Source organism: Hibiscus syriacus, unplaced genomic scaffold (genome assembly GCF_006381635.1).
Source record: "Hibiscus syriacus cultivar Baekdansim isolate YM2019G1 unplaced genomic scaffold, ASM638163v2 tig00110403_pilon, whole genome shotgun sequence".
Taxonomy (NCBI): domain Eukaryota; kingdom Viridiplantae; phylum Streptophyta; class Magnoliopsida; order Malvales; family Malvaceae; genus Hibiscus; species Hibiscus syriacus.
Genome location: NW_024062723.1, coordinates 1,248,927 through 1,260,888, shown reverse-complemented (window position 1 = coordinate 1,260,888; position 11,962 = coordinate 1,248,927). Strand labels below are relative to the sequence as shown.

The 11,962-nt window shown below is 31.8% G+C and overlaps 2 pseudogenes; one reads left to right on the top strand and one right to left on the bottom strand.

Annotated features, from left to right (window-relative positions):
• Nucleotides 1–280: 280 nt before the first annotated feature.
• LOC120123795 lies at nt 281–4,464 on the bottom strand (annotated as a pseudogene).
• A 1,960-nt stretch (nt 4,465–6,424) lies between these two features.
• LOC120123797 lies at nt 6,425–9,979 on the top strand (annotated as a pseudogene).
• The last annotated feature ends 1,983 nt before the right edge of the window (nt 9,980–11,962 follow it).

The following is an 11,962-nucleotide window of genomic DNA, read 5'->3' as shown; positions in this document are numbered from 1 at the left end:
ATAACTAAAAATAAATTATGTTCTTTTCGAATGTTAATTTTATGTTTTAATAATTATAACTAAAAAGTAATTCTGACAATAAAATATTATATGCGATTATATGTAATTCTGACAATAATAATTTTAGGTGTGTATCATTAAAATAAATTATTAAGAATTTCAGGTTTATATTTTTTAATTTTTTAAAATAAATTATAATTTTCGTGTAGGGCACCGAATAGTACAAATATCAAAATGGCAGGCTAAATTTCTGGTTACTTAACAAACAAAACATTTAAAATTGTGAGAAATTCGACATAATAATAATAATAATAATTAAAGAAAACAACAAAACTGAGTTTAACCCTAAACCAAAACATTTCTCCATTTGAAACTCCACGCTTCATCAGTTAATCCCCGTCATTAAAAGTAGTCTTCTTTCCTGCATTTCATTTTAATAAATTGGTTAAATAAATTAGCAATAAATAATGACAGGAGAAAAAAGGGCACCGGAGGGAAAATACCAGTGCCAGCAGCAGCAAGGTTTGGCTTACTAGTTGTTCCACGTCCACCTCTACCGCCACCGAATCGGCCACCACCGTGCCTACCACCTCGGCCACCGTCCCTTCCACCACGACCTCCACGACCACCACCATCCCTTCCTCCGCTCCATCCACCACTCCTTCCACCTCTTCCACTGCCCCGACCACCACTAAAATCACCTTTCGGTTTTGCCTCATCGACGGTCAAGTAATAATTATTGAGTTTCGATCCATTAAGTTCCAGAGCTTTGTTCAAACTATCATCATCCGCGAAATCCATGTATGCAAAACTGCAAATTGATTTCATATGATCAGATATACCACTAAAAATCACAAGAATACATCCAATAATTAAAACTACAGCAACAATAGATACTAACCCTTTCACGGCACCAGTTTCCCGATCTGTCGGTATCGCCACCCTAGAAATCTCACCACAAGAACCAAAGTGCTCTTGCAAGGAATTCTTGATCTGGAAATGTTTCGGACACAACAAATATAAATGCAAATAAATTTCAAAACCCAGGTGGAGGAAAGGAGAGAGCCACAACAAACTGGTACTTAAAAGCAAATCACTAACATCGTCCTGGTCGAGAGATTGATCTAATCCTTTGACAAATATTGTTCGAGATTGACCTCTTCCTCCTTTCTGGAACGAACTGTTCCCATTGCTGCAAAGGTGGAAGAATCAGTTGAAAGCATCAAATAGATTATATTGCTACATCTAGATCAAGGGTCCAATATATACACACACACACAAACCAACTCACGTAGTGAGATAGGGAAATTACCCGCTGTGCAGTGTATATGCACCCCTTTCACGAGCCAAATCAAGTCTAACAGCGCGATTCAGCAAATATTCACCATTCAACTCTAGCGCCTGCACGATATTAGCTAATAACTTCACAACCGTCTCCAAATTCATTATATATACAAAAAAAAGTCAAAATGAAAACATTTAACTGGTCACTTGCAGATTACATAAACAGAACATAGCTTATACACCAGATATCCAGGTACGATCCAAAATTGAAAACCAAGGAAATCTACCTTCTGTGCAGCCTCTGCTGTAGCAAATTCAACATGTCCATAGCCTTTAAAGTTGCCTTCAGGGTCAGAGGAAAAACGGACTTCCACAATTTCACCAGCATCTTTGAAGAAATTCTTTCTACGATATAAAAATAGAAAAGATGAAACATTTCTTTTAAACAATCAATTTAGAGGTATCAGAGAACCTAAACATACACATCGGCTTCTTCAACTTGAAACGATAAGTTCCCAACAAACAGAGTCTTAGATCCTGTAGCTTGAGGAGTTACAGGAGTTTGGGGCTGCAAAAAAAATACAATCAGATTCAGACCAGCTCCAAAAAATTATGAATAACAAGCAATTGAGGTTACACTTGAAGGAAACTCAAAGGGATATTTGTACTTACAGCTTTCTTCTCGGACTTAAAATCCTGCTTGGCAGGCGTTGAAGCATCAACCATCTCCACATCCGTATCCTGTTTCCAAATATAAAAGCACAACACCACATTAGGCAATCATCACATCAACTTTCCAAAAGTAAAAAAAGACCAGTTCCTAAGATACCATACTTTTTTCTTTGGAGCTTCTTCTTCATCACTTTCTTCATCATCTGATGATTCATCAGAATCTTCCTCTTCACTACTGCTTGCTTTTTTAACAGCTTTAGCATTTGAAGCAACCATAGGCTACAAAATAGACATACAACTCATTAAATTGATACGAGAAAAACAAAAGCATCTTAAGAAGCAATAACAAAAAATAGTCATAAGCAACTGAAACTGCCACTTTATCAAATTCAAAAGTTTAATCACACCTTTTCATCCTCGGGCTCACTATCAGAGTCATCACTGCTGGATTCCTCAACCTTCTTGGCAGGAGGAGCAGAAGCTTTCTTCACAGTAGAAGCTTTCTTGGCATCCTAGTGCAGTGCAATAGAATAGTAACAAATATGAACATGGAGAAAATTACAAGCAAGAACCATATGAATGAGATATCATACTTCATCGGAATCATCCTCAGAACTGCTATCACTGGATGCTGCTTTAGTCTTCGCAGCAGCCGCGGGCAAAGCAGCCTTTGGAGGAGGTTTCCATACAAGTACACATTCAGTTAATGGAATAAACAAACATTAATATCAATTTTATACCAATAGAAAAGGCAGGTCTTATTGGGACCCCTAGTCTATTATTAAAACCAAATTTCAGCATGCATATTCACAAGGCATGAATGCTTTGCTACAAAATCAAAAGATCTGTTTATTTTAAACATTGCTGGAATCCCAACACTCACGTCATCTTCATCCGAAGAGCTCTCACTCTCTGAACTATCACTTGATTCCTTCTTAGTGACAGCAGTAGGTCCTTTCTTAGCAGCAGGCTTCGGTTTTTCCTGTATTTGCAAAACATTACATTCATAAATAACTATCACAAAAGCTCCCAACCAAACTGAAAAGAAACAACCTTCAACAATCAAGCACTTACTTCCTCTTCATCTGAGCTGCTATCTTCATCTGAACTGCTGGATTCCTCCTTAACAGGTGCGGCACTATTTTTAGCAGCTACTGCTACATTTTTTTTCGAGGCAGGCACCTAAATCAAAATTCAACAATAAATTCAAGAGATTTATAATAATTCAAGCGTTATATATTTAGTATTTGCCTCAATACTAACATCATCCTCATCAGAAGAAGAATCTGAACTTCCATCAGCTTTCACTTTCTTAGCAGCTGGAACAGATGGTTTGGAAGTAGCAACTGCGGGTTTTTTATTTTGGGCAGGAGCTTCCTGCAAAACCAATACATTGAACATCAAAAATCAAGTGTATATATAAATATCTGCAACCATATAAAAGTTACAAGCATAATCATAATTCTCACTTCATCAGATAATTCTTCCTCGCTGCTAGAGTCTGAAGAATCTGAACTGCTAGTTTGTTTTGCTTTCTTTGCAGGTACAGAACCATTCTTGGCAATAGTCGGCTGTTTCTTCTCAGGGGCAGGTTCCTGAACGAAAAACAAATAAGAATAAATATGACAAAAACAGATACAAACATGCATTCATATGTTTCATTTTACTATCATGTCAATAAATTGCCTACATGCTTAAAGAGAACAAAGAGTTAAATGTTCAAAACTTTACAAGGAGCCCACGGAAAACAGAACATGCAATGAAAAGTGAACTATCAGAGTATATCAACACCAAAGACAACAAATGTAACAGCAGTGGATTTTCGCATACATCTTCGGATTCAGAAGAGTCATCAGACGAGCTACTGGTTTCATCTTTTTCTTCTTCTTCTTCTGATTCTTGGCTTCAACCTTCTTCTGTACAATAGCCTGAGCTACGCCGTCGTTTTTCTTCTGCTTTTTGGAAGTCACTTGTTTCTCAGTAGTCTCTTCAGCTTCTCTCTTACCTATATATATATATATATAATCATTAAAAATGATTAAAAAAACCATAACCTCGTAAACACATAAAACCATAAAAAAACAGCTTTCACACGATGCATATCAACCTGAAAAAATATTGAAGCTTTATGACACATGATTGATGCTACACCATAAAGAAAAAAGATTTCAAATTTAAAAAACCAAAACAAAAAGTGTAAAAATACCTTTCCTTCCCGGCAGAGGAACTGCAACAGGAGCTGCTTCAACCTACATAAAAAACCCAAAATTAAACCAAAACAAAGGGCTTAAAATAAAAAGAAAAACCCATAAAAATAAAATGTTTTGATTTTCTTTTAAAATAATGAAAGGAAAAGGAGTACTTTGGTGGCTGATTTCTTGCTTGATTTCCCCATTGTTAAGAGTGAAGAGATTCGTAAGGGGGTTTGAGAGAGATTAAAAGAAACAACGGCTCGATGAAGAAGAGTCGCAAAACCCTACTTCGAAGATATTTTTTCGAGTGAGGGAGGCAGCCGAGCTAATGAGGAATATATATATCGTTTGATTTTAGTTTGCACGCTGAACGCTTTCAACTATTCGGCAAAAGGGCGCGCGTTAGGGTTTTTGCATGTCCTCTAAACTGTAACGGATGAATTTGCACGTGTGACATCCTCAACCGTCGATTCCATCTTCGAGGGACCCTGATGGTGGATTGGATATTCTGGTATCTTTTAATTTCCGTTTTAGCTTGTCTAAATGTCGAACTATTTACAAGTATAAAATTACTTTTATATTTACGTGGGTTTAAATAAGAATTCAATTTTCATAGTTAAAAGGAATGATATTTTACCTAAAGTATTTGAATTTGACTGATTTGTATTTGTAGTAGGTTATCAATTTATTAAGAATTCAATCGTAACGTTATAATTATTAAAGTTGTATGTGAAACGAGATATATCGAGAGCTATCGAATTCATCTTAGTTAAAGTTCGATCAACACATGAATCAAATATATTCAATTCGAGTTTTTAATGATCCGAAATAAGTTACTTGATAACCGAGATAAAAGTTTCACGAACAACTCGAAAAAATAATATATTAAAATTTTTAACTTTTTAAATTAAATTATTAATAATATTAACATTTATATATATATATATGTGTGTGTGATTGTTTTATATTGCAATATAACATTTTTCATATATTCAACGGTCAGGTTCGAGCTCAAGTTTGAGCTTCGATCGAACTAAGTCTAAGAATATTTTGAGTTCAATATTTTTGAACTTTAGTCGAGATTCGATTTTTAATTTTGAGTTTGAATTGAACTTGACAATTTTAAACGCATAAACTTTCATATCGAATCGAATTCAATTTTTAATTTTGAGTTTGAATCGAACTTGACTTATTTATAACACTAATATACTGTATACCCTATCAGTATAGTATAACTCGGATATCAAGTATTATACTAACCAATTTAATATATATTCACATTTAGAAATTGTTATTGAACATGCTTACAAATTAAAATTCAATCGAATTTTAAATCAGAGTTCAACCACACAAACGATATCTTTTAGGGATTACATTATAATTTAATTTATTTATAGTCACATAATTTCTAAATTTATTGTGTAGACATATAATTAAATTCGTAACTAATATATTATAAAATAATTTGACTTGTTTATCAGAACATTTAAATTATTTTTCGATATTTAATATAAAGCCAAAAAAAACGCTAATTTTAAAAATCGTTTAAAACAAAATAAATTATAGTATGAATGGATATCGATTATCATAATTTAAATTTTAACATTTTCATTTATCAAGATCTAAAAATATCAAAATACGATTATTCATTCCTCATTTCCATTTATCAAATTTTCTTTGATATATAATAAATTTTCAAATCATTTAAAAATAAGATAAAATATATGTTTAATACTTAAACTATCAATTTTAGCACTTACACTTTTAATTTTCTAAAAATCATACCTAAGGTTTAGTTTTCATTTCATTTTAGTATTTGTCGTTAAAAACTTAACGTGTTTAGTATTCAAACTATCATTTTTTTGTCTGTTTTAATACCTAAACTTTTAATTTTTCCAAAATTTAACGTTAAATTTTGAACGGGTACTAAAATGAAACAAAAACTATAGTTTATAACAGTGTGATATTAAAATGAAACAAAAGTTAAACTTTATATATAATTCTGAAAAAATTAAAAGTTTTTAGTATTAAAACTGACCAAAATTAATACTTTAAATACTAAACGCGTAATTTATCCTTTAAAATAATATGGATGGATATCATAATTTCAAATTTTTTAATGATAATATTGAAAATCTCAAAAAAAAAAAATCACTTGTGTTGTACAAATCTCACTATCAGTATCTATTTATATATAACCTTAACCACCCTAAAAGCAATGCATTTCCTTAGTGAAAATCTGTTAAATTTTCCCTTTTAAAACCACCAATCAAAACCCTTTTCTCAATTCTTTTGCCCAAACAACAATGTCTCTCCTCAATGATCTCATCAATCTCAATCTAAGCGAATCCACTGAAAGAATCATCGCTGAATACATATGGTCGATCTCTCTCTCTATCTTTCAATTCCCAAATACACGATTTTAGACTAATTTACTGATTTTTTTGATATTTTTTCCCTCGATTACGATTTCCAGGATCGGTGGATCTGGTATGGACATGAGGAGCAAAGCAAGGGTGTGTGTTTTACTGTTTGGACTTTTTCATTTTGTTATCTGGTGTTTTTTTAATCGAAACGGTGATATATTGGTTTCGATGTAGACTTTGCCGGGACCGGAGCTTGATCCTTCGAAACTCCCGAAGTGGAACTACGATGGTTCCAGCACTGAACAGGCCACCGGAGACAACAGTGAAGTCATTATACAGTATGTGCTGTTCAAACTTTCTATTTTCTTCTAAAATCTATTGATGATCGGTAGCTAAATTGAATTTGATCATCTAGAGTCGATTCAAGTCGAATCCAATCAGAGAAAAAACTATTTAAACAACTATGTGATTTGGTGTTTATTTTATTTAAACATTTAAAGTCGATTCAAATCGGCCTCTCATTTTACGCATCCACGAGAATGAAATTGTCTTCTAGCACATTTGAGTTTTGATTGTTGCATGGGAAAAATTATCTATGTTCGATTAAAAATATTGTATTGTAATCGTTATTTAAACTTATGATTTGATATTTATTTATTTTTCATGTCTTCATTAAGATTATTATATGATGATTGTTATGTATTTTGACTAGATCAGCCCTCAAGCCATATACATGGATCCATTCAGGAGGGGGAAGAACATCTTGGTAATAAAATTCATACACATTTTATACGTTCATTCATATATTTTGAATGCGATTTTAAGGTTTTCTGCAAAGAAAGTATATATACAAAATTGCATAAACAGGTGATGTGTGATACATATATACACCGACCGGCGACCCGATTCCGACCAACAAGAGATTCAATGCCGCCAAGATCTTCAGCAACCCTGAGGTTGTTGCGGAGGAGCCATGGTAATATCATTATTTCAATTAATTGTTGCTTAGTTTTTAAAACATATCATAAGAGCCATTGTTACTCTACTGATTTAGGTTTGGCATTGAGCAAGAGTACACTCTTTTTCAGAAGGATACTAAATGGCCTCTTGGGTGGCCGGTCGGAGGGTATCCCGGGCCACAGGTAAGTACCACATTCTGAAACTCAAGAAATCGATTCAAACTGAATAGTTATCAATCCCATTACTAAATTTTGTTATCCATATGCACGAAGGGCCCGTACTACTGCGGAGTTGGCGCGGACAAAGCATTCGGCCGAGACATTGTGGACGCACATTACAAGGCCTGCCTTTATGCTGGCATTAACATCAGTGGCATCAATGGCGAAGTCATGCCTGGTCAGGTATGTTTTGTTTCTTCTTTCTTATTTAGAAGGCTGTTCTTGTTTGATCCATTTAGTTACCTGGATTCTTCGTTTTCATTAAAAATATATGTGATATCTAATCTCGAATCATCTCAATAATAGAAATATGTCGTTAATTCTTACTCAAATTGAACATTTTCTCTAATATTTACCATGAAATATCTTAGGACTCGTCTCTTGTCATCTTATTGTGTTAAATAGTGGGAATTCCAAGTTGGTCCAGTTTGTGGGATTTCTTCGGGGGATCAAGTATGGATGGCTCGATACATACTCGAGGTATGATCAATGTTTTAAAATTCGACTCGACTCGATCTTTTTATATTTATAACATCTTTAATATTGATTGTCTTCTTAATTTTAAAACAGCGAATCACTGAAATGGCGGGAGCTGTTCTTTCGTTTGATCCGAAACCAATTTCGGTTTGTTTCGATGCCTACATTCTTAATTCATTTCTCCCCTTCGTTTTTGTTTTAATTTGCTTCATATTTCCCTCAACTAGGGTGACTGGAACGGTGCTGGCGCTCATACTAATTACAGGTACGCACCAAATTAATCCAACTCGAACTCAAATTACTTTATTCAAATTTAACGGTAAATTACACGTTAGGTACATAAACTATTAGTTTTAATTCATTTTAATACCTAAACTTTTAATTTTTTCAAAACCATACCTAAAGTTTAGTTTTTATTTCATTTTAGTACCCGTTCAAAATTTAACATTAAGTTTTGAAAAAAATATATGAAAGTTTAGTATGAAAACGGATAAAACTGATAGTTTAAGTACTAAATACGTTAAATTTAGGTATTAAAACATACCAAAACTAATAGTTTAGGTACTAAATATGTAGTTTACCCTAAATTTAAGTATAAACTATTTTTTTGAAGGGATCTTTTTTAATATCTATGCAAAGCAGATAATAACCCGATTTTTCCATGGATAAGTTTACTTCCTAACAGGGAAAAAAGGTGTTCAAAGATCAGATTTTAGTTTGAGAATTTTAGAAATTTTTATTTGAATTTAATTTAAATTTATTTGAATCAAATTGTTTAAGGTTATAATAAATATTTGGTCCGAAAATCAGTCGATTCTGTTTTTCTCAGTACAAAATCAATGAGAAACGATGATGGGATCCAAGTGATAAAAAAGGCGATCGAGAAGTTAAGTAAACGTCACAAAGAGCACATTGCAGCTTATGGTAAGGGCAACGAGAGACGCCTAACGGGTCTCCACGAGACTGCCGATATCAATACTTTCTCTTGGGTAAGGTTATATTATCAAATCCGCACTGTTACTAAATTGTTCGAATAATAGTATGTTTTGGTTAGTTTTCGATTTTAAATAGTATCGAATTCAATTCAATCGCTTATAATATCCACGACATTCGATTCTATTTTGATTTGATTTTGAACCTTTAATCGGATCAGTTCTCTTACAATAACGATGTATGTACTCTATAGGGTGTTGCAAACAGGGGAGCCTCAGTCCGTGTTGGTCGTGACACAGAGAAAGCCGGAAAAGGTAACAATCCTCTTCTTTGTTTATTCTCAATCTTAAAAAAAATGGATAAACTACAAATTTAGTACCTAGACTATCAGTTTTAGTATATAAACTTTTAATTTTTTCAAAATCATATCTAATATTTAGTTTTTATTTTATTTTAGTACTCTGCTATTAAAAACTTTACTTGTTTATCTGTTTTAATCTGTTTTAGTACTTAAAGTTTCAATTTTTTCAGAACTTAACGTTAAATTTTGAACATGTACTAAAATGAAACAAACATTAAAGTTTTTAACGGTGGGATACTGAAATAAAACAAAAATTTAATTTTATATATGATTTTGAAAAAAATCAAAAGTTTAACTATTAAAATTGATAATTCAGGTACTAAATGTGTAATTTACTACAAAAAATAATTTTCTCATTAGTCTTTATGGAATATTTTATTGAAAATGTAATGGATAGGCTACTTCGAAGATCGAAGGCCATCGTCAAACATGGATCCTTACATTGTGACATCAATGATAGCCGAAACCACCATTCTATGGAAGCCTTAAAGTGAGCTTGAAATTGGATGCATTGGATTGATTATACAAATTTGTTTTTTCATTGCATTTAATTACAAAGTTGCGTTTCGATCTGTTTGAATAGTTTTCTTTTTGATGGTTTCTGCCTATTTTGATAGTTCGAACACATGAACTAAATAGTTGATTTTGATGGTTCGAACACATGAACTAAATAGTTTCTTAAATAAAAGGAGTAGTTTATTTATTTTTTATTATAATAATCTCTTTTAATTTTAAATTTTGAAAAATTAAGAGTAAAATACACAAATGGTCTCGATTATAGGGTGTTCTTTTATTAAAATATTAATTATTAAAAATTACAAAATTATTATCCGACTATTCATTATGTTATAAATTTGTCATTTTCTATTAAAAAGATTTCGGTCGTTTCAGCATGATGTTAATATGATTGAGATATGATAGTCGTTTGAGATTCTGATATCATATTTTATCATATCACAATCAATAGATTAATAATAAGCTAAGAATATTGTTACTTTTTTAACGGAAAAATGATGAGTTTGGAATATATGAATAGTCGATGGACCATTTTATAACTTTTAATAGTCGATGGACTCAACAAAATAACACTCTATGTTCAAAAGGCCATTGTGTAACTTTTTTTTGTTTCCCTTCCGGTTCTTAAGGTTTTACCTTGGCTAATCTAGATTGACTTGGGTCGCACAACTGACTTTGGTGGATGAGTCTTATGGCGGAGACTTTCTGCATTCACAAAGGCTCGAACTCGAGATCTACTTAAGAGTAATTAAACTGCTTATCACTTGAACCAATATTTGTTGGTATCATTTTATAATTTTTAATAGTCATGAACTAATAAAATATCTTATAATTAAATGATCATTAATATACTTTACCTAAAAAATTAATTTTTAAGAGGGTTTATTTTGTTTTTTTTATTAATTTTAAAAATAACTAATTAATTACAACTTTGATACTTTTTATTTCATATATTATATTAATCTGGTCACAATCTTACAAAATCCAACACGCGATTCACATATTACATAAATATTTATTAAATCTGATTATCTTTGAAGATAAATGACAACATTTAGACATGTATACGTTAATTACTAGCTTTATTATTATATAAAGGGTAAAGTACACAAATGGTCCCCAACTATAGATACTGCTTTATTAAGTCCCTTAACTAACAAATATTACAAAATAGTCCTCCAACTATATAGTGTTACTTTGTTAAGTTCCTAAACTATTGAAAATTACAGAAAGACCCTAATTATAGAATGTTTGTCACTTGACTATTCATTATATTCCAAACTCATTATTTATTATGTTACGAAATGGTCACTTGATAAAATGGTAACCGTGCACTAATGATAAATTGAATAAATATCATTTTTTTATTGATTCGAACGAGTTTCAATTCCCTTGATTTTAAGTCTCATATCCTTATTTATTCTTAGGTATGACATGAAATGTTGACAATATTTTTTTTAACTTTCCGGTTCCAAAGTTTTGCCTTAATTAGTCTAGACCAATCCGTGTTACACATTTGATTTTGGTAGGTGAGTCTCTCAATATAGATTTTCTACATACACAATGACTCGAGAACCTGAGACCTTGCTTAAACAAAATCAAGCTTATTACTACTTGAACTAATCCCCGATGATGAAATGTTGATAATATTGTTCCATAAAATATCTAATTAATTTTAATATAATATATGATTAATTTTATTAATAGTGAAAATATTAAAATTCAACTGCGAATGATTTTGATTTTATTTAATAAATTAATGCATTTCTTATTCTTGTCTTTGAGACTCTCATAAAATAATTCTCAACTTTTTTCCCTTAAAAGCTAAATTTATCATTAAATTTAATAAATACTTTGAATATATGTGGTCATAATTATAACACAACAATAAGTAGAAAATAGCCTATAATCCTTGTAAAAACAGCTAAAATATAATAGGGTAAAAAACGTAAACGGTGTTCCGATTATAAGGTGCTCCCTTAT